The sequence below is a fragment of the Mus caroli genome, chromosome 13 (genome assembly GCF_900094665.2).
Source record: "Mus caroli chromosome 13, CAROLI_EIJ_v1.1, whole genome shotgun sequence".
NCBI lineage: Eukaryota > Metazoa > Chordata > Mammalia > Rodentia > Muridae > Mus > Mus caroli.
In genome coordinates, this window is record NC_034582.1 from 4566493 (window position 1) to 4587664 (window position 21172).

Sequence of the window (21172 nt, forward strand, 5' to 3'; positions counted from 1 at the left end):
AAATTCATTGTTTTTAATAGCTGAGTAGTACTCCATTGTGTAAATGTACCACATTTTCTGTATCCATTCCTCTGTTGAGGGACATCTGGGTTCTTTCCCGTTTCTATATTACTTATTTTAGACATATTTCTGTTTTCAGTTAAATATTCTGCACATCTACCACTTTATATTTAGTTTAACGAAAATTTCACTCTGATATTCCATGCTTGGTAGTGTAGCACATTTTAAATGATATCTCTCCAGTGCTATTTGCTTTTACCTCTTCACACAGAGCTATGCACATCATTAATAAAATGAAATAACATCTCTCTGTAATAGATTTTACTTAAGTTAACCTTACTAACACAAGGATTCATGACTATAATTCATCTCTCAGGTAAGTGAAGCATTGATAATTACGGATGATCATACCATTCTAATGGCCATCATATGAATCCCCTGAAAGAAGTGACTATTATGTTCTTAGTGACTAAGCAATGGACATGGAATATGAGAAAATGCACTTAGTAAAAATGGATTAATTTCTGAGTGGCTAATTTTGCCTAATAAGGCAAAATATGTCATTTTATTTAAAAGACTAGTATAGAAAGTTTGTCACTATTATATACACTATTATTGTCACATTATATACATCATACAGATGTATGCTTTCTTCTGCAGTTAACTCTTTTATTCCATGTATAATATTAGTATTCTGTTCTTTAAATAATTCTGTGCATAAAAGTATTTATTATATTTGGTAACATCAGAACACTTTATTATATAATCAGAGTCTCCACACTATACTTTTATTTTTGTTTCCCTAGTACAAACTGCAGCTAAGGCTTTGTATTTGTTAATTTTTGGTTACAGTGATAAAATATCATTTTCATTATTTTTAATTTATTTTTATTATTTATTTTATTTATTCTTTAATCTTTGTTTACAGTTCAGACTTTATTGCCCTCCTGGTCCACCCTTTGACTATTACTCATCCCATACCTTCTCCTCCCCCATCTCCAAGAGGATGCCCTTCCCCCTACCCCCATCCCACCAGACCTTCCCACTCCCTAGGACCTCAAGTCTCTCAAGGGTTAGGTGCATCTTCTCTGACTGAGTCCAGACCTGGAAGTCCTCTGCTGTATATGTGTGGAGACCTCAGCATCTAACCAAGAAAATATTCAAATTGGGTACAGCTTTTCCAGGGTACAGCTCATAATGGCAGGAAAGTCGTGGCATTAGGGGTTTGATAAACCTGATCACATCACACCTACAATCAAGTAGATAACAATACATGCTTGTGTTCCACTCCCTTTACCCCTTCTATTCAGTCTGGGATTTCAACTAAGTGAAGGGTATCACTCATGGTGGACATGTCTCCCTTTTAATTAACCCAAACCAGATAATACCTCACAGAGATGCCCAGAGGCACATTGTTTGGGAGACTTTAGATTGCATCAAGTTGACAATTCAGATTAAACCACCATAAGTGTTCTGCAAGCTAGCAAAGGATTCTCTTACTGCTCTCTATCTACTTTGGGTTTTACTGCTGTTGATTGGTTTTGGGTATTTTTGTTCTGTTTTTAAGACAATGTCTCACTCTGCATTAGCTCCAGAATAGCTGTAATTACTAGTTTTGTTTCTTCTCATGACCTTGAAAAAAAAATAGTGTTTCTGTATCCTCTCAGATCTTATGTATGCTTGATTTTTCAACCTCAAGTCTAACTAAGATTTTCACATCAGGGTATGCATTCTCATAAAAGTTATTGTTGGCCATCAAACTTCTTAATTTCCAATTCCCCACTGAATTCTCTTTAGAGCATTTTTCATTCTCAAAAATCACCAGTGTCTAAATAGACACAGTATCTCCATTATGGTAGAGGTTTGCTGGTGTCCTTATTCATCCCCCATAAGTATTGTTTGGGTATATAGTGAACCTTGGAAGCATTTGATTCATAAGCGAGGGGTTGTCATACGGAAATGTAACCTGAAAGGAAAAGAAATTGAACATGTGCCAGAATGTGCCAGAAGTGGATCTTTTCTACAATCTCAAAGCAAGGAAAACACTGTATTTTATCAGGTGTTTATACTCCTAAATTTTTCAAGTTAAGATAAATTGAGCATTAAAAACAAGTTGTTGCCGGGCGTGGTGGCACATACCTTTAATCCCAGCACTCAGGAGACAGAGGCAGGCAGATTTCTGAGTTCAAGGCCAGCCTGGTCTACAAAGTGAGTTCCAGGACAGCCAGGGCTATACAGAGAAGCCCTGTCTCAAAAAACCAAAATAAATAAATAAATAAATAAATAAATAAATAAATAAATAAATAAAATAAAAACAAGCTGTTCATTACTGAAAAACCACAAAGGCAAGTTCTGATTTTAAATTTGGAGTTCCTACTCAGAGGTAAAGCTTAATTGTGTATCTAACTTACCATGTGTTTTATGAGAAAAGGTGTGTGAGTAAGTTTGAAGTTTTAGGATAAAGAGAAAGTAGACAGCAACCATCTTACATCATTAAAGAATTTAGTTCCATTAAAGGGAGACCTGCTGCACTTTATTGGAAAGCCTAAAGAATGCCTTATTAGCAAGAACTCACCTATTGGAAAGCACTATCTCATTAAATGTTAAGTCATTTGAAAGGAGAAAATCCTGAAATGAGATTCCTGCTGAATGGGTTCACTGTTCAAAACACCTGGCAAAGAAAGTGCTTCTTTATACTGAATACACAATGCAATTATGGTCCAAGTGGACCACTCTCCATCCTAAGCTGGCATCAGGAGTCGGCAGTATTGTTTCTACGATACTGGTTTTCTAGGGAGGAAATATGCAGAATTTAAAAGGTCATACAAATCTTTGACTTCATTTTCATAAAGTTGCTGAACTCAGACAATGTGTGGTAAAAGTTCCTGGAATTTGTCCCTGAGATGTCAGCACATGTACCTGTGAAGGTGATGTTTAAGTTTTAGTGGAAATTTCAGGATGCTGGAGGTTCTAGAACCATGAGATGTCCAGGAAAAGAATTTGGGGACATGGAGTGGAGCCAGTTTATGTGTCCTGGAGATAACAAATCTACCAGGATACCCACATTTTGGGAGCCCAAAAAACTTCATTAGTGACCTCAAATGATGGGCATTGAATTGTAGACTCTGGCATTTGTCCTGCTGAGTGTTGGTTTTAGTGTGGTCCCATCATTCTTCTTGATAGTATGATATACACAAGAATGCATGCATGTCCCCTGTCACACACAAAATAAGTAAGAATGACAAAAGTTTTGAAATTTATTATTATATAAGGAAACTCATGTACATCAATCTGCATACAAAATTGCAAGTTCAACTGAAGCAAATGAAATATAAAATAATAATTATGTTTAGCAGTCTATTTATAACACACTTCGGAAAGCATTGTATAAATTGATTTCACAAATGAGATACAAATAATAGGTATCATAATACCTTTTTTTTTAAGATAGTAAACTTCTAAGGAAAACAATATGATCACTATGAGATTTTATAGGAAAAACGAACTCTTATCTGCTTCTAACTGGTCAAAATAGATTTTATAGACAAAATAATCATGATGTCTCTGTAAGACAGAAAATTCTGGTAATGTTATTTTCCTTCACTATTTAGGTCCTTACATCATCCAGATGTCTTTAACCACAAGCTGGGAAAGGAAAGACATCAACAGTCAACCCAAATATAGAATTTATCTATTACTACAATACTGAACTTTCAAGATGATATGCCTTTTTGTATATGTATTATTCATTGTTCTTTTACTGTGAAGAGACACCATGACCACAGCAGCTCTTATAATGGAAAGCATTTCAACTAGGGTCTTACTTATAGGTTCAAAGGTTTAGTTCATCATCATCGTGGCAGGAAGCATGGCAGCAGGTATGCCATGCCTTATGGTGGGGAGTTAGTAAAGAGCTACATCCTGATCTGCAGGCAGAGAGAATATCTATAGATATAAATACTTATATTAATATCCTCAAAAAATTGTATATAACTCATTGGTAACTCAAAAAAATGAGTCTAAGGGGCCATTTGTAGTCAAGCCACCAAGTGGCTTAGCAGTGTTTAACCATTTTCTGATTGAATTTGATTCACACTAGATGGGAGGAAATATATGCCAAGGTAGGGCTCACACTAATATCAACTGGATATCAGGAAGTTATCAAAAATAAAAGAAAGATAAGGCATCATTTATGGTATTCCATCAATCAGTCGACAATAACATGACATGGTTCCAATGTGGTGAGGCATGTACATTGTTTTGTGATAACAGATATCTGTGATCAGTACAGGAGTCCGCATGGAGGTGAAAATGCCAAATGGAAAAATTATTCCAGGTCAACATTTTCCTTCTGCAGATTACAATGGTCAAAAATTGCCATTTAGGTGTTGATTCATGGTTTTTATAAGGATAAAACTTTGTAAAATAGGCTTCCTATGGTAGCTAATGTATAGCAACCAATGATCACAGACAAATGTGTCACAATCAAAAAAGATTATGTCAGTCTGACTTAGTTACTTTCAGCTTTAAGAACTAAGTGCTGAGAAGAATAGACTTAAAAGAGAAAGTATGTTGATGGTGTTGATGTCCATGGTCCATGCTCCCGCCAGATACCATGTGTAAGTCATGGATCCTGCTGACTGTAAAGGACGAGGAAGCTTCTTCTGCAGTGGTATTGATGGCTGCAGGCTCACAGCCAAGGAAGAGAGACATAGGAAGCTTCTGTGACTGTGCCTACTCCTATGCCTTCAAAAACTGTGATAACTACCTAGAAAGGGAGACATTAACCAGACTCAAAGCATTGTGATGCTGAAGTGTAGTTCTCTACAATAGATTGCTACTGGTAGAGGCAGGGGTAAGAAAGGACTCATTTCTCTTAAGTGGCTTGTCACTGGAAGTTTGGTCATGCTAAATGAACAACTATATGAACAACACAAGTTGGACTTGTTTGCTTTCTTTTTTTTTTTGCAGGGGAGGCCATAGGGATCAGCAGGCAGGCAGATCTTGGAGCACTGGGAAGTAACAATGATAAGGGTGCATTGTGTGATATTCCCAAATAACTAATAAAAAGACAAGAAAAAGGAGAGAAAGTATTTCCAGTCATCGTTGATGGGAGGTGTAGTCATGATGACAGATGGCTTCTTTGATGTAGGTGGCTGGACTCCTCACGTGTCACATGTCACATGTCACATGTCTCTGTATCAGGAAACATTAACACAGTGTAAGTTTAAAGACATTTTCTTCCCCTCAGTTACTCACTTTTTCCAGCTATCTTTCACTTTCTAAGGTTTCTCCAACCTCCCAAAGCAACACTGCAGCTCAGGACCAAATGCTAAAGCACGTGAGCCTGTGAACAACAATTTACAGCAGAGTGCATATATCATAATCCCACCCTGAAGCAGTGCAGGGTGAAGAGGAACTAAATGAACAGAAACTTTAAAATGATTGTTTCTGTAAGGAAAACTTTCAAAATTCTGTTGAAATATAAACAAATCAGTTCTGAAATCCAAGGCTACTTTTCGACATACACTTATGCATACACATATACATTTTAATACTAAGCATGAAACAAACTGGTGAGTAGAGATTGCGTTGACAGCAAATAGACTGTCCTGTGCTATAGTGATGAAGATTAAACAGTGATTGTCTTCTCCAGCTTATTTATTGGCAGACAGCTTTACCTGGCCTTTGAGATTTTCATGTATGAATGAGAAGTTCCTGAAATCTCTTTTTACATCAATGTTCAAGATGCCAATGATCCATGCCTTCACTAGCCTTAAGCAATCAGCACAAGGCGTGGCTTCTGTCTTGTCGATCAAGTCTTAAGTCAGTTAGAGATTATAGTCTATTTACAAGGCACGACTGCCATCACTGAAATCTTAGAGTTCTGTGCCATGCGGATTGTTGTGGTGGTTCATAGGTGTCATATCTGGATAGGACTGCCGGTTGCTTCCTCCCTTTGAAGCTTCTTGCATTGTGCCTTCTTGTACCATGAAGTCCCGTGTTCAGGGAAAAGATATTCAGGTTAGTTCAAGATCTCTGGGCCATGTTAGAAGTAAATTAAGAGTGTCTTTAGCCATGGGAATTATTTGTTTTATTTTTAATAAATTATTTTATTTATTGCCCCCCTCCCATCTCCCTTCCCAGAATACTTCACCGCATTCCCCCTCCCCCCGCCGTTCCCTTTGCCTCTGACACGGTGCCTGCCACCCTCGCCCGTCCCCATTTCCTGGGGAAATAAGTTTCTACAGCATTAGGCAAATGTTCTCTCACTGAGGCCAGACACAGAAGTCCTCTGTTACATAACCTGAACCCCTGGAAGCTCACAGAGACTAAGCCACCAACCAAAGTTCATACATGGGTGGGTTAATTGACACTATGGGTTAGTTGACACTATTGGTCTTCCTATGGGGTTGCCCTCCCCTTCAGCTCCTTTAATCCTTTCCCTAACTCTTTCATAGGGGTCTTGACCTTAGTTCAATGGTTAGCTGTAATGCAAACAGGGACTTATTTTTTACTTCTGAAAGACGATCAAGGACAATAGCAACAGACGATACATTTTGTGAGTGCTAGATGACCATGGCCAAAAGACATCTTCTCATGCTTGTTGCTCCAGTTTTGCTACATGGTCTCTAGCTCCTGGAGGTAACATTATCATCCTAAATAAGAAAAATGCACTTAAATACAAGCAAGCATATATATGTATATGTATATGCTTACATGTCTCATATGGCTTTAGATAATAAATAGCATGATTCCTCATGCATTTTCTAGACATCTTTCCTGTTATTTTACCCTTCTTTCACCTTCTTCTGTATTTATCTCCTTCTGGTAATTAAGACTCCATTTTTTTCGGATTCCCCAATCACATCACTTGCAACTACACTTCCACTCTCTCTTGTTCCCCAATATCCCTGCTCTGACAATGGTCCCTACTAATTTCTTGGTTTCTGCAGTTACTCTAGCATATGTATTTACATATGAATAGTTGGAGCTAGTAACCTCTAATAAGAGAATGTATGCAGTATTTGTGCTTCGGTTACCTGAATGTCTTATTTTACTCACTTAGATCTTTTTCGTTTTTTAATTTAAATTTATTGTTTCCTTATTCACTTTATATCCTGCTCACTGCTCTGTCCCAGGCACCCCCTCCCACAATCCTTCACAGTCCCCCCTCCTCTTCTCCTCTAAGTGGGTATGACCTCCCTGGTTTTCCCCCCACCCTGGTATTTCAAGTCTCTGCGAGGCTAGGCACTTCTCCCATTGAATCCAGGCAAGGCAGCCCAGCTAGAAGAACACTTCCCACAGACAGGCAACAACTTTTGGGATAGCCCCTGTTCCAGTTGTACGGGACCCATATGATATGAAGACTAAGCTGTACATCTGCTATATATATGTGCCAGGAAGCCTAGGTCCAGCCCATATATGTTCTTTGTTTGGTGTTTCAGATTCTGAGACCCCCAAGGATCCAGATTAGTTGACTCTGTTGGTCTTGCTGTGAAGTTTCTATCCCCTTTGGAATCCACAATCTTTCCTCTTATTCTTCCATGAGTCCCTAAGCTCCATCCACTGTTTGGCTATAGGTGTCTATATCTGTCTGAGATAGCTGCTGAGTGGAGCCTCTCAGATGACAACTTGCTCCTCTCTGCAAGAATAATAGAGTATCATTAATAGTATTAGGGATTGGTGCTTGCCCATGGATGGATTTTAAGTTAAGTTGGTTATTGGTTGGCCATTCTCTGAGTCTCTGCTCCATCTCCCGTGTCTGCATTTCTTGTAAACAGGATACATTTTAGATTGAAAGTTTTGTGAGTGGGTTGATGATTTTTTTAAATCATATGTAAATAGAATGAATAAACAATTAAAAAGTTAACACAGTTGTATAAATCATAATAATAACATGCTTCTTGAGATCTCTGACAAGTGTTTAAAAAAATCACATGAGTAATAGTGATTGTATTCTCTGAGTTTTTTTTTTTCTCCATTAAACCTTAAACCTACTGTACTGTACTGTACAACTTTGCATTATTTCTTCAAAGCAATCAGAATTGTAAAGAGATAAATTCTAAAAGTATATCAACAAAACTATAAATAGCCACCAGGATTGTTAAGTGGGGTGTAATCCTTTTAAAATATAAAACTCGTGTAGGACATAAATTAATACTCAGACCAACTACAGTCATTTTGTTGAAAAAGAAAAAGAAAAAACAACGCCAAAGCCTCTGTTTTTATGTAAACCTAAATAATGCTTCCTCAGCAGGGATAGGACTTTTGACTGTAGAAATTAAGATACTTTAGCATAGACAGAATGGCAAGTATTTGTTTTTATTTTATTTAATGACCATCTCAAGCTCAAATGGGCATTTATTTTTCAGTTGGACTAAGTGTACAATGAGAATTGAGAATTGCTTACCTGTTATCCCTCTAACAAATTTGACCCATGATAGTTTATGTAGGATAATAAGAGCATGTGACACTGAGTCAGCTCTACATGGTTTTTCTCTCAAGTGTGATTAAAGAAGTGATTGCACGCCAAATGGGATGGCTTCTGACTGAGCCAGCTAATATGAGAGATGTATTAAATTAGTATTATCTGTTACTATCACCTTCTCTCAGGAAATAGAAAGGTCTTTGGGGATTATTCATGGTACTGTTTTAATAACTTTCCTATAGCTTGGCTGATGTGTGGTCATTAAAATTTTTATAGGGAGTGATTATACTGGAAGTGGATTTTTTGAATAGATATGGGACTTACAAAATGCTCTCTTTTCTTAAAAGATACTTTGAAAACCTTTTCAAAATAGTAATTTGACCCACAGGGTGTAGAAAATCAGCCCAGACTTCATCTATAAAGCCAAGAAAATAGATGATAAAACAGGGAAAGCAGGAGAAAAGTTGCGACAGATTTTCTTTCCCTTTGGCTCTGATGTCCTTGAGGATAAGCCAGAGTCACATGAAAATATAGAGGTATCAGGAGAAGTAACTAGAAACATGAGCTCTAATAACTATGTCATGAGCACAGAACCTGGGATGAATAGTTTCCAACTACTTAATTATAGAATATTTAGGATTTGGGAGAAGGGTCAGTTGTTGGTGCTGAAACAGATATATCTGGAGGAGAGAGGAGGGGGAAGAGAGGCAGGTAGAGGGGAGAGGGAGGAAGGGAGAGAAAGAGAGAGGGAGGGGAGAGGGAGAAGAGGGAGAGGGAGAGAGACAGAGACAGAGAGAGACTTTTTAGGTCATTAGTATTTAACAAAAAGCATTGGACCACATGTGATTAGTTCTGGTTTTCTGGGTAGTGATCTGAAGAAGGCATTCATATTACCACATTCTTGAATCTTTGTATTCTTGCCTAGATCCCTCCCAAATCCATAAACTCGTCAAGTTGCTTAACTCTATAATCTCTCCTTTTATTTATAAAATGAAAATAGATATATTTACATCATATAATTAGTCTAATGGCTGAATAAAGGATTTAGGAAAGATAGTGAAAAACAAGAGCCTGGCATGGTGGCACATGCCTTTAATCCTAGCACTTGGGAGGCAGAGGCAGGCAGATTTCTGAGTTTGAGCCCAGACTGGTCCCCAAAGTGAGTTCCAGGACAGCCATGGCTACATAGAGAAGCTCTGTCTTGAAAAACAAAAACAACCAAAATAACAGAAAGAAAGAAAGAAAGAGAGAGAGAGAGAGAGAGAGAGAGAGAGAGAGAGAGAGAGAAAGAAAGAAAGAAAGAAAGAAAGAAAGAAAGAAAGANAGAGAGAGAGAGAGAGAGAGAGAAAGAAAGAAAGAAAGAAAGAAAGAAAGAAAGAAAGAAAGAAAGAAAGAAAGAAAGAAAGAAAGAAAGGCAGGCAAGAAATTCTGCATTAGTATTTGCCAATGGTATTAATATGTGAGCTGTTGTAGACACAGAATTTGTAAATAAAAGGAGACATAGATGACTTGTCCTCTAGGTTGAAACTATCCTGATATTTTATAATAATGATCTATCAACAGGTGTGCTGTAGCATATTTCCTGGACATGCCAAATGACAAGAGGGATTGTCACCAGATATCATGCATCATCCTCTAGAAACCATCTGCTATTTTATTCAAAACAGAATCACATCTATAACAGAATTCTTAAATTATTTCCATTCCCATCAAGAAACTGATTATTTTCTTTACTAGATTATTCCTGAAAACTAAAATGTAATTAAATTTAAACACAGTTATATAATGCTATCCATTCATATGTTCCTGAATTCACTATTCCTTGCTATAATGCAAATTTCAGTGTGAAATTCCTTGTTGGAATATTGTTGGTAAGGTAAATTTCCCCATGCAAAAATAAAAGTCCACAGTGTTTAAAGTGTATAAGTGAATTTTTGGCTTATATATATCTAATAATGTAGTGACTGTCTGCTGCTGTGTTAAACAAACACCTGATAAAAACAACTTAGGGAGAAAGGTTTTATTCTGACACCCATCTCTGGATAAATTCATGATTGTGGCAACATCAAGAGGGTGAGAAACAGAAACGAGTGAAGATTTGCTAGCTGTCAGCTTGATTTCCCTGTTTTATTGAGCCTGGATTTCCCGCCAAAGATCTAGTCCTGTCCAAAGTCAGAGTGTGTTCCCTCTCATCAATTAACTCAACCAAAATAATCCTAGAGTCCTACCTCGCAGATGATGCTGGATTCTGCCAAGTTGAGAGCACTAGCCATCACAGAACTGGTGCTTGCCTTTGGTAAAAGACAAATGCATGTGTAGGTCCTTGTCTCTCTACATTTTAAGATGAACTCTAAAATTGACAAAACTGACTCCTCAAGGAAGAACTCATTAAAATTGTATCATCGACCTAAGTACACATTATAAGAATGTCATGAACAGCCAACTTTCCTGATATGATAGGCATGGCTTCCTTTTCTTATGAAATCACCAATACAAAGATATATTAAGTATAGGTCATTTAAAAGACACTGAAATTATGATTTAAGCCAGTGTAGTTCAGGAAGGACTTCATCAGAGAACACATTTAGTGAATCAACCCCACTTCCATCTCAGGAGTGTGTGCACAAACCATGTGAAAAGCACATCAAGCGAATCTCAAAGATGAAGCGGAGAACAATGATTTGGGGATCAAGGTACAATGAGCTTTTAGATAAAATGAGCTTATGGAGATAAAAGACTAACTGGTGGCTGATCTCCTTAGGATATTTTTAATCCCAGAGGAATAGTAACAGACTACTTTCAGAAATGACTTGGGACAATAAAATGTTTTTAAAAATAGAAGCATGAGGTCATGTGGACTGACAACAACATTTAAGGATGGTCTGGTTGCTAGTCTGTTGCTCACATTAGTGTTTTTTAGAGACTGGTGATGCTTATTAATTTTTAAACATGGTTTCTTTCTGTAGTCCAGGCTTGCCAGAAACTCACTATGTAGCTAAGATTGCTCTCTGATTAACAATCCTCTCCTCAGGGTCTTAATTATGGGATTATGAACACATGGCCCAATGCCCAACACCAGTCATTATTCTTGACTCAAAAATTCATAATTATCACATGGTCAATCATTCCCTTAATGTTTAGAATGACTGGTAACTCTCAGATAAAAATGATGAAGTGCATTATATCAAAAGGGAAAAACAAATCATTTGAAACTAAATCGCTGTCCCTCGTAAATGTGAGCATTTATTAACCTTTTCTTTCAAATATACCTTCTTATATCAACTGTTTTTTATCTGTCAAAGCACATTTTTTTTAACAAGGACATGGCTATTCTTTATTTTTATTCTTCCTCATTTGTATCCTCAACGTTTGAGTTCTTTTTAACCATTTCATATTTCCCATCTTATAGAACTGCTGTGCATGGTCTCTGATTTGCATATGTAGCCTCTTCTCAATCAGTGTATACCCTGGCATCTGTGCTCCTCCACTAGAATGGTAAAGACTAACCGGTCACAAATTTCACATGTTGTGCTTTATGAAGTCCTCTTTCCACTGCTCTTATTATCTTTTCCTATTATTAGTAATAACAATTTGTTATATGATTATTATAATAGCAGCTTAACAGACTGTAAGTTGGCCATGCTCCACTGATAGTCGGCTAGCTTTCAGCTTCTCTCAAACCAGCTTTTCTTTAAGTTCAACAACAATTCATCTAAGGAGATGGACAGTGAATTTTTCACATTCTATAGCATTATTGTATAGTTTTCATGGATCGGAGAACCTTCCCTTGAGCCCTTTTGTGAAGGGCAATTTCTGCTTCCAGGGTTTTCTGGTCTCTTTGCTGAGCATTAGCAGCCCTAGTCACACAGTAAAGGGGTTGAACATCTCCCAAGTTCTCAATGCTCCACATTCATCCCTGTAGCACCCACATATATACTGTTATCCTGGATTACAAAGGAATTCAAGGCCACATTGGATAATTCAGCAAGACTCTGTAATTAATATGGGAAAGACTAATTTGACTTAGTGAAACCTGAAGTTTTCAAGTATGGCTAGCAAAATTACTGTGGGAACAGGATCAGTGTAGGAATGATTATTAAAATAAAATAAAATTTCCCAGATAATCCTATGAATTTTTTCTTCAGGAATATTTTCTCATTTCTTCTTTTTTGTGTATTCCTTTGCTCAAGAAATCATTAATGGAGGGTAACTTTTAGAATTCTTACCTATAGTATTCTTTGTCAAACTATTAACACTGTTGATGCTGCTGCCACACTAGCAGTGAGTACATAACCCAAATTCACCCTGATAACATTCCTTACTTTCCAGATATCCTGCAGTGAGGAACAGATTTCTGATTGTCAATTAACAGGTTGAAGGTCTACTTCATGTATCAACATGAAGACAAAGCAAAGTGGAACTCACAAGACTGGTGTTATAGCATCCTGGAAATACTGAACAATGTTCCTGGAAATACTGGACAATGTTCCTGGAAATACTGGACAATGTTCCTGGAAATACTGGACAATGTTCCTGGAAATACTGGACAATGTCCCTGGAAATACTGGACAATGTTCCTGGAAATACTGGACAATGTTCCTGGAAATACTGAACAATGTTCCTGGAAATACTGGACAATGTTCCTGGAAATACTGGACAATGTTCCAAAACCCATGTCTATGCCCCATAAACAAGTTTTCTGTTAGCAAAGAATAGTGTGAGCAGAATATTGAGAATAAAAATAAAATAGTGGATATTGAATGAGTTCTACAAACTTAACTAAAACTCACCAATTCGTCTGAACTTAAGTTCAAGATGAAAGAACCAATTCATATAACTATAATAAAAACATACATGCAAATAACATAATATAGTCTGAACAAGTTGTATTTGCATGTGCTCTATGAGGGTACTCCCCTACCTGTCCACCCACTCCTGCCTCAGCTCCCTGGCATTCCCCTACCCTGGGTTGGGTCATCGAGCCTCCACAGACCAAAAGGCTTCCTCCCAGTTGTGCCCAATAAAGCAATTTTCTGCTATATATGCAGCAGGAGGCATGGATCTTCCAGTGTGTACTCTTTGGTTGGTGGTTTAGTCCTTGGGAGCTTTAAGAGGGTCTGGTTGGTTGGTATTGTTGTTCTTCCTATGAGGCTGCAAGCTCCTTCAGTCTTTGCCCTAACTTCTCCATTTTGGTCTCCACTCTAAGGCCAATGTTTGGTTGCACAGCCAAACAGAAATACATTTTTAAAAATCATATATTCAGGCTCCAATAACATTGAGCCAGATACAGCTTAGAGTCAACTGTAAAAGAAATATCAACTACAGGATTTTCCAGGTCACTTACTGTGGCATGTCTTTGGAAGTTGTCTTGATTATTAGTTCTTGTAACTGTGCCTGTTCACTGTGGACAGTGCCATCCACTCAGGAGGTGGGGCTTGAGTGTATAAAGAAGCTACCTGAGTATAAGTGTACATGCAAACCAGCTAGCAAGTAGCATCTTCCATGACTGCTGCTATACTTCTGTGGACTTCTGTGGCTATGAAGCAAAATTTTGGTCAGAGATAAAGCTACATGGTAGCCTTGCCTACCTTGATCCCCTGCCATCCCTGATTCTTAGTGACAGAGCATATCTTCTAAGTTGAAGAAGCCCTAAGTTGTTTTAGTCATGGTTGTTATTACAACAGAATAAAATTGTAACAGGTTAAAGTGATTCAGAAAAATAGTATGGTGTGTGTATGTGTGTGTGTGTGTGTGTGTGTGTGTGTGTGTGTGTGTGTGTATAAATGATTGGCACAGAGCAAGATCTGAAACTGCAGTCAGTTGATTTCTACCTCAGTTATGTTTCTGACACCTCATCAAGATCACAGGTAGTTTGTGTCCATGCTATTTTGAGGAACTTAATGTTCACACAGGATTCAAGCTCTATTCTTTTACTGTCTTGTTGAGCAGCATGCTGATGTGGCTAACTGACTTGTCAAGGTTAGCCATTCTTCTTGCCACCCTTAAAAAAAATAACATTCTTAGAGAATTACACAACCAAGTCAGACACAGTGGACAGATTTAATTAGCCAAATGTCAGAGACCATAGTTGTTACAAGTGACATGAGAGGAAAGCAGTGGAGGGCACAACCTTGAAACGCTTGTTATTTGTGTGAAGTGTTCTTAAAGGATTGTTGTTCACTTAGTGTACCACTTGGTCCCAGGAGCAAGGATAGAGAATACAAATATTTCAGTAAATAAAAATGTGACTTTAGGTTTCCTATAATTATCTTTTTGGAGGGACATGGAAAGAAACAACAATAACAAAACAGGTAGGAGACATTTTTAATTTTGTCTGTCTTCTCTCAGACATCACTGGGTGTTTAGCAGACCCAGAACCATAGAGATTACTAGGTATCTCTTTACTTGCTGGATAACCAATGATCAGAAACTGAGACTGCAAAAATAAAGTGGATCACTCTAGAAAGTGTTGAAATCTGCATTGTCTAACTTGACAGGGTCACTTAGAAGTGTGATGTTATCAGAACAAATAAAATATACCATCAGTCAATCAAGTTAATATTACTAATCTCACCTTGCTATTGTAATAAAAATCTACATTTTGTCCCATTCTACTTCCTCTATAGTTGTGAGCATTAGTAATTGTTAGAAATAGGAAAATGATTCCTGGAAAACATGATGCTGGCCTCACTCATCTCTACCATACCTCAATACATATCTGTTGAGTGTATCGTAGGTCACTTTCTGAGCCCCACTCTGATTTTATTGAGTTATATCAGTTGCATGACCCTTTTCCATGGCTTTTCAAACATTTTAATGTAATATTTTTATTGATTATTTGGAAATTTCACATAATAAATCCTACATCCTAATCACCCTTATTCCCAGTCCTCCCAGGTCTGCCCTCTACTCATGTGGTTCTCCCTTCCAAGACTAAAACAATAACAAACAAAACAAAAATAAATCCAATTTGTATTGTTCATATAGCTGTTGAAGCATGGTCAAACTCCAGGTAGCTACCTCCTTAAAGAAAACTGAGTTCTTCTCTACAACCACCACTACCCCTGTCACTAGGCCTCATCTATAGACAGCTACACTTTAACATCTTTATCTCTATCTTTAGGAGTTTTCTTCAATGGCTTCCTGTCTAGGTTGTTACTTTTGGGGGGAAGGGGAGGAGGAGGAGGTAGAGGTTGTCACAGAAGCCTTTCTCAACTATGAGACTGCAGTCATCAAAGCCACTGCAGAAGAAACTTCTCTGTTTTTTACAGTTAGCAGAAGTTATGGATTTCCACATGGTATCTGGTGATAGCACAGACCACAGATATCTACCTGACATCAGGCTTCATTCAGCACACGTCACAGACCTCAGCATGCTCTCCAATGGCAGTACAGAACATGGACTCTAACATGGTCTCCAGTGACAGTCTGGTCCATGGACATCACCATGGTTTTGAGTAGCAGCACCAAATGCCATGCAAATGGCCTTTGGTCATGACATGTTCTTGGCTGCAGCAGGAACATGGACCCAGACATGGTCTGTAAACAGACATCAAAATGGCCTCAGATGTCAGTGTAGGCCATGCATGTCAACATGGCCTCCAGTGGCAGCTCAGGCCTTGAACATAGTCCAACCTCTCATCATAGAATAAGCACCACTCCCTTCTTCCATCCTTCCCACCCCTCCAACACAAATTCCTTCATCATAGTGACACTGGAAATGGCAACACATCACTCAGTATACATTTTTGCCCACACACACACATGCAAATACTCATTGCCACAAGTCATTGTTCTGGCTGAAGGTCTCTGATCTCAGAAGCACCTCTGGGTAGGTGGGTTGGGGAGCACCCTCATAGAAGCAGGGTAAGCAGGGAAGTCCTCTGGTCTCAGAAGCACCATAAATATCCAACATTTCTGGGATTTCATTGATAGGAACCATACTTCTGGTTTGTATCTTCTGTGTCAATGATGTGCTCCCAGATCTGGTTCTGCAGCACTGGCTCCTCCTTATGGTCCAACAACTAATAAATGAAATAGGTTTTGTGGTTGACCAACTCCAAGCCCTGGATGAGGGCCCAGATGGCAGCCAAGTTGGTGAGGCCGGCTCTTCCAGGAAGCATTTATCAAAGTTTTGATCTCTTCTGAACCCCTAGAGTCCCTTACTGCCATCAATAGAGTAGAACAACATGCTACTCCCAAAAATGCACTTGTGATATCAGAATTTTCCTGAAATTGAATCTTGATCCCCTTCATTGTAAATAGAAGTCTAGTATTAAAAACTCAGCAATTACCAATCATATTTGGTATGTGACAATTATTTCATTCTATTTTCACCAGAAAAACATATTTTTAAAATTCTTAAAAATGAAAATTTGTTACTGGGTTCTTCTTATTTGTCTAGGATTTTACTTCACTATGAAAACAAATATAAAATTGTATTAATAGACTATATTAGATTTTTTTGGGTCTACTCAATAATCCAACTAGTATACATAATTTATTCTCATCTCTAAATTTTGGACTTTATTTATACCAAATATTTATACAAGAATCACTTTATAGAATGAACACAGACTGTGTAATAATTTCTTAATAATCCTAGTCATTGTCTTTTGCAATACTCACTATTAAGGACATAATCAATAATTAATTATAATCATGGTTAGCTATAAGCATATCTAATGCTTCAAGTTCTTTTTGTTTCTATGAGTTCATTGATTCTTTATCAACTAAGGTACCTAGAAATCTTGAAATTGAAATACTTGTCTGCTGCCTTCTAATATTATATAGTCTTAATAATAATGAATAAAAATTTATACTTCAGATATAAATAATCTATAAATATCCATATTGAACTATCTGTTATCATCTACCATGTATCTATTATCTACTACCTATCTATCTATCTCTTTTATATATACAAAGACAGAGACATAGTCAAGAAAAAGAAAAAGAAAAAGAAAAAGAAAAAGAAAAAGAAAAAGAAAAAGAAAAAGAAAAACTACTTGTTTACACATATGTGCATCATTCCCAGATGAAAAGAAAACAAGAAACACAGATTGAATTAGTCAAGGTTCTCTAGAGTCACAGGATTTATGGAGTATCTCTATCTATTAAAGGATTTATTGTAATGACTTAAGTCTGTAGTCCAATTAGCCCAACAATGGGCACCTGTGGATGGGAAGTCCAAGAATCTAGTAGTTGCTCAGTCCCATAAGGCTAGTTGTTTCAGCTGGTCTTCTGTAGAAGTAGGTTCTAACAGATGTGCTGGCAAGTAAGTGCAAACAGTTGAAGAAGAATGGATCTTCCTTTTTCCAATGTCCTTATGTAGGCCTCCAGCAGGAGGTGTAGCCCAGATTAAAAGTGTATACCTCCACACCTAGATCTAAAACTTGCTTTGTCCCAGGCTGACCTTGAACTCAGAGATCAGCTTGCCTTAGTCTCATGGAGTTAAGGGCACATGCCATCTTGCTTAAGCCTAAGCTTTTCATGGCAACTATGCCTCAAGATCTCAATGTCAAGATACAGGTCAGAAACCTGTCTTCCACCTCAAAATCTGGATCACAGGTGGACCTTCCATTTCTAGATTGTACCTCATTCCAAATGTAATCAAGTTGACCATCAGGAGTAGATATCACAGAGATTGTGAAACTTGTTCAAGCTCACTCATGCCTTTACTAGATGAGCTGTCATTTAGTACAGACCATGGCTCAATAGGTGCTATATCTTTACAGTATGTCACTCCTCAGTGTCAGACCCAGGATGGATTAATAGCAAATAGAAAGCCCTATATTTTGTAAGGAAAGACTCTTTCTTGGATACAAGCAGAAAAACCCAATCTAATTTGTAGNCTGTTCTCGTGAAATGATCACTTCAGCTCATTTGAACAAAAGAACTTATTACTTATTCATATTAGAAAAATCAAATAGTTTAATTCAACAATTCAAGGAATCTAGATAAACAACTTAAGGACTAGCATTTGCTAGAGGGCCTACTTAAGATGGAAGCAAACTTAATAAACACTAGAAAACAAAAACTCTTTGATTATGAAGTTGTCTGTGGTTAATATTAATTTAGATTAAAGATTGTTGAGCTACAAATGTGTTTGTCAACTTAAAAGTTCAGGGTGAGGATATATCCAGGGCCTCCTCAGAGGACATACCCACATGCTCAGAGGAGACATTTTGTGGTTTCAAACTGTTTTTTGTAATTGGATATTTTATTTATTTACATTGTGCATGTTATCCCCTTTCACAATTTCCCCTCTGCAAACCCCCAACCCATCCCCCCTTACCCTGCTTCTGTGAGGGTACTACCCAACCCACCTACTCACTCTTAACTCACTGCCCTATCATTCCTCTACATTGGGGCATCAAGCCGTCATAGGACCAAGGGCCTCCCCTCCCATTGATGTCAGATAAGGCTCCTTCAGCTCCTTCACTCCTTCCCCTAACTCCTCCATTGGGGTTCCTGTGCTCAGTCCAATGATTGGCTGAAGCATCTGTGTTTGTATTGGTCAGGATCTGGCAGAGCCTCTTAGGAGACAGCTGTATCAGGCTCCTGTCAACAAGCACTTCTCGGCATCAGCAATAGTGTCTGGGTTTGGTGTCTGCATGTGAGATGGATACCCAGGTGGGGCAGTTTCTGGATGGCATTTCCTTCAATCACTGCTCTACTCTTTATCCCTGTGTTTCCTTTAGACAGGAGCAATTCTAGGTTAAAACATCCCTCAAACAGGGAGCCATGCCTAACCTCTGGATATGGTCTTGACAGGTTCTCCCTACCCTTTGTGGAGGGGTATTTCAACTAATGTATTCCCGTGGGGTCCTCGGAGGCTCTTGCTTTCCTGGCATCTGGGACTTTCTGGTTGCTACCCCCAATTCCCCATCCCCCATTGCTACACACCTCTGTTCAATTTCCCGACCCTCTTTATAAATCCTCCATCTCCTCCCATACTTGATTCTTCCCCTCTTTTTTCCCTCCCCCCTTCTCTTCCTCGGAAGTCCCTCCCACCCTCTACTTCTCTTGATTCTTTTGTTCCCCCTTCTAAGTAGGACTGAAGCATCTACTCTTTAGTCTTCATTCCTCTTGAGCTTCATGTGGTCTGTGAGTTGTATCTTGGGTATTCCACACTCTTTGCCTAATTGTTTAAGTAATTGAAGCTACCTTTTTACAGCTCATTCAAGTTAGCTATTCTATATACCTCTTCAGCAAAAGAGTAAGGCAAAAGAAAACTTGCACTCAGTAAGTTTATGTCTTTTTACTTGGTAACATTTAGTCCTATTCCATTCTTCTTAACAGTCTGTAATAAAAGCACAAGAAGAATTCATCACTTTGGTTACATCCACAGAACAACCTAATGATGGTGATACAGTCCAGGAGAAATTCTTTCTCTTGTTGATAAATAGAATTCACTAACAATCTTCTTCATTCTAAGAATTAATTGATTTTTTTCATTTTTATCCTTATTGAACCTCAGCCGTTCAATGTTGTAACTATTTTTGTGGGACTATACTCTGAAGAGATAGACTTGAATATGTCTCTTTGTTATTTCCTGTAGTCAGCACGGTATCTAAGTCCCAGAAAGATGAAGTCATAATGAAGGGAATTAGGAGCAGACAATAAATGTCTTAAGTTCCTGACTTAGGAGGAATATAAAGAATAAACTCATAGAAGATACATATTTAGTCTGATAAGGTACACCAATATTCTTTTTTGATGTCTAAAGGCTATTTTAGTTAAAGCTACCTCTAAAGTGAACATTCTGCTAACAAATTTTGTGGGGCTTTTTTGGCATGTAATTCAAGAACACAATCATATGCAGATGGAAAAGTGATAAGAGCTAGAGGTGGATGCTGTTGAGGGCATAACTCTACAATTATTTTTCTATGTGAGATTCTATGCAGGATAGAGAATCACAAATGTCAGGTTTGATCACTAAGCTCAAGGTTACTGAGTTGAGAATACTTGAGAAATTAAGGTGGCAATAACCCACCTCCTGGAAACTATTTCCCAGTGCTTCTGTGCTAATGAGAAACATGAAGTCTATGGCCAGTATCTCACCAGATACAGTAGTCACAGCTCAGAGGCCCAAGGTGAGAAGTGAGCAGCCTCAGTTTCTGCTCCCAGAGTTCCACCTCTCAAAACCTTCATTAATGGAACTCCTTTGATGAAACTTAATTGCTAAAGCCATATAGTTGAAGTCAATGCATGAAGTATAGCTATATTACCAGGTCAATAGGCAGCTTAAAGAGTTTAATGTACAAACCTGTAAAGAGGCCACTCTAGTTGCTAGCTGTGAGTAAAATGTGAAACCAGTCTATAGTCTGAAGTTTATGTAAATTCAGAGTTGCACCTACCATTATATTTAATTTTAGAAATTCCACATTAACCTGAGTTTTCTTTTTTTAAACTGCTTCATATGTCTGCCATCTGACTTTACTAATTAATTCTGTTGGAATTTTTAATCTGAGAGTCACCACAGTTAGAAAGTAGCTTGGAATGAATGTTTTGAGATAAACTTCTATATCTTAGTTGAAGTTCAACACTATCAAAACAAAAAATGAGTATTCTGTAGATGTCCCCCATAAATTTCACAACAATGAAGGCTTTTCTTATCTTCTTCTACTGATGACCAAGCCTTTAAAATTCTTAAGTTTGTTTCTGCCCTTTGCCTATCTGAATATTCCAGGGAGCATGTTGTTGGTTGAAACAGAATCTATAATCGTATTTATGGTA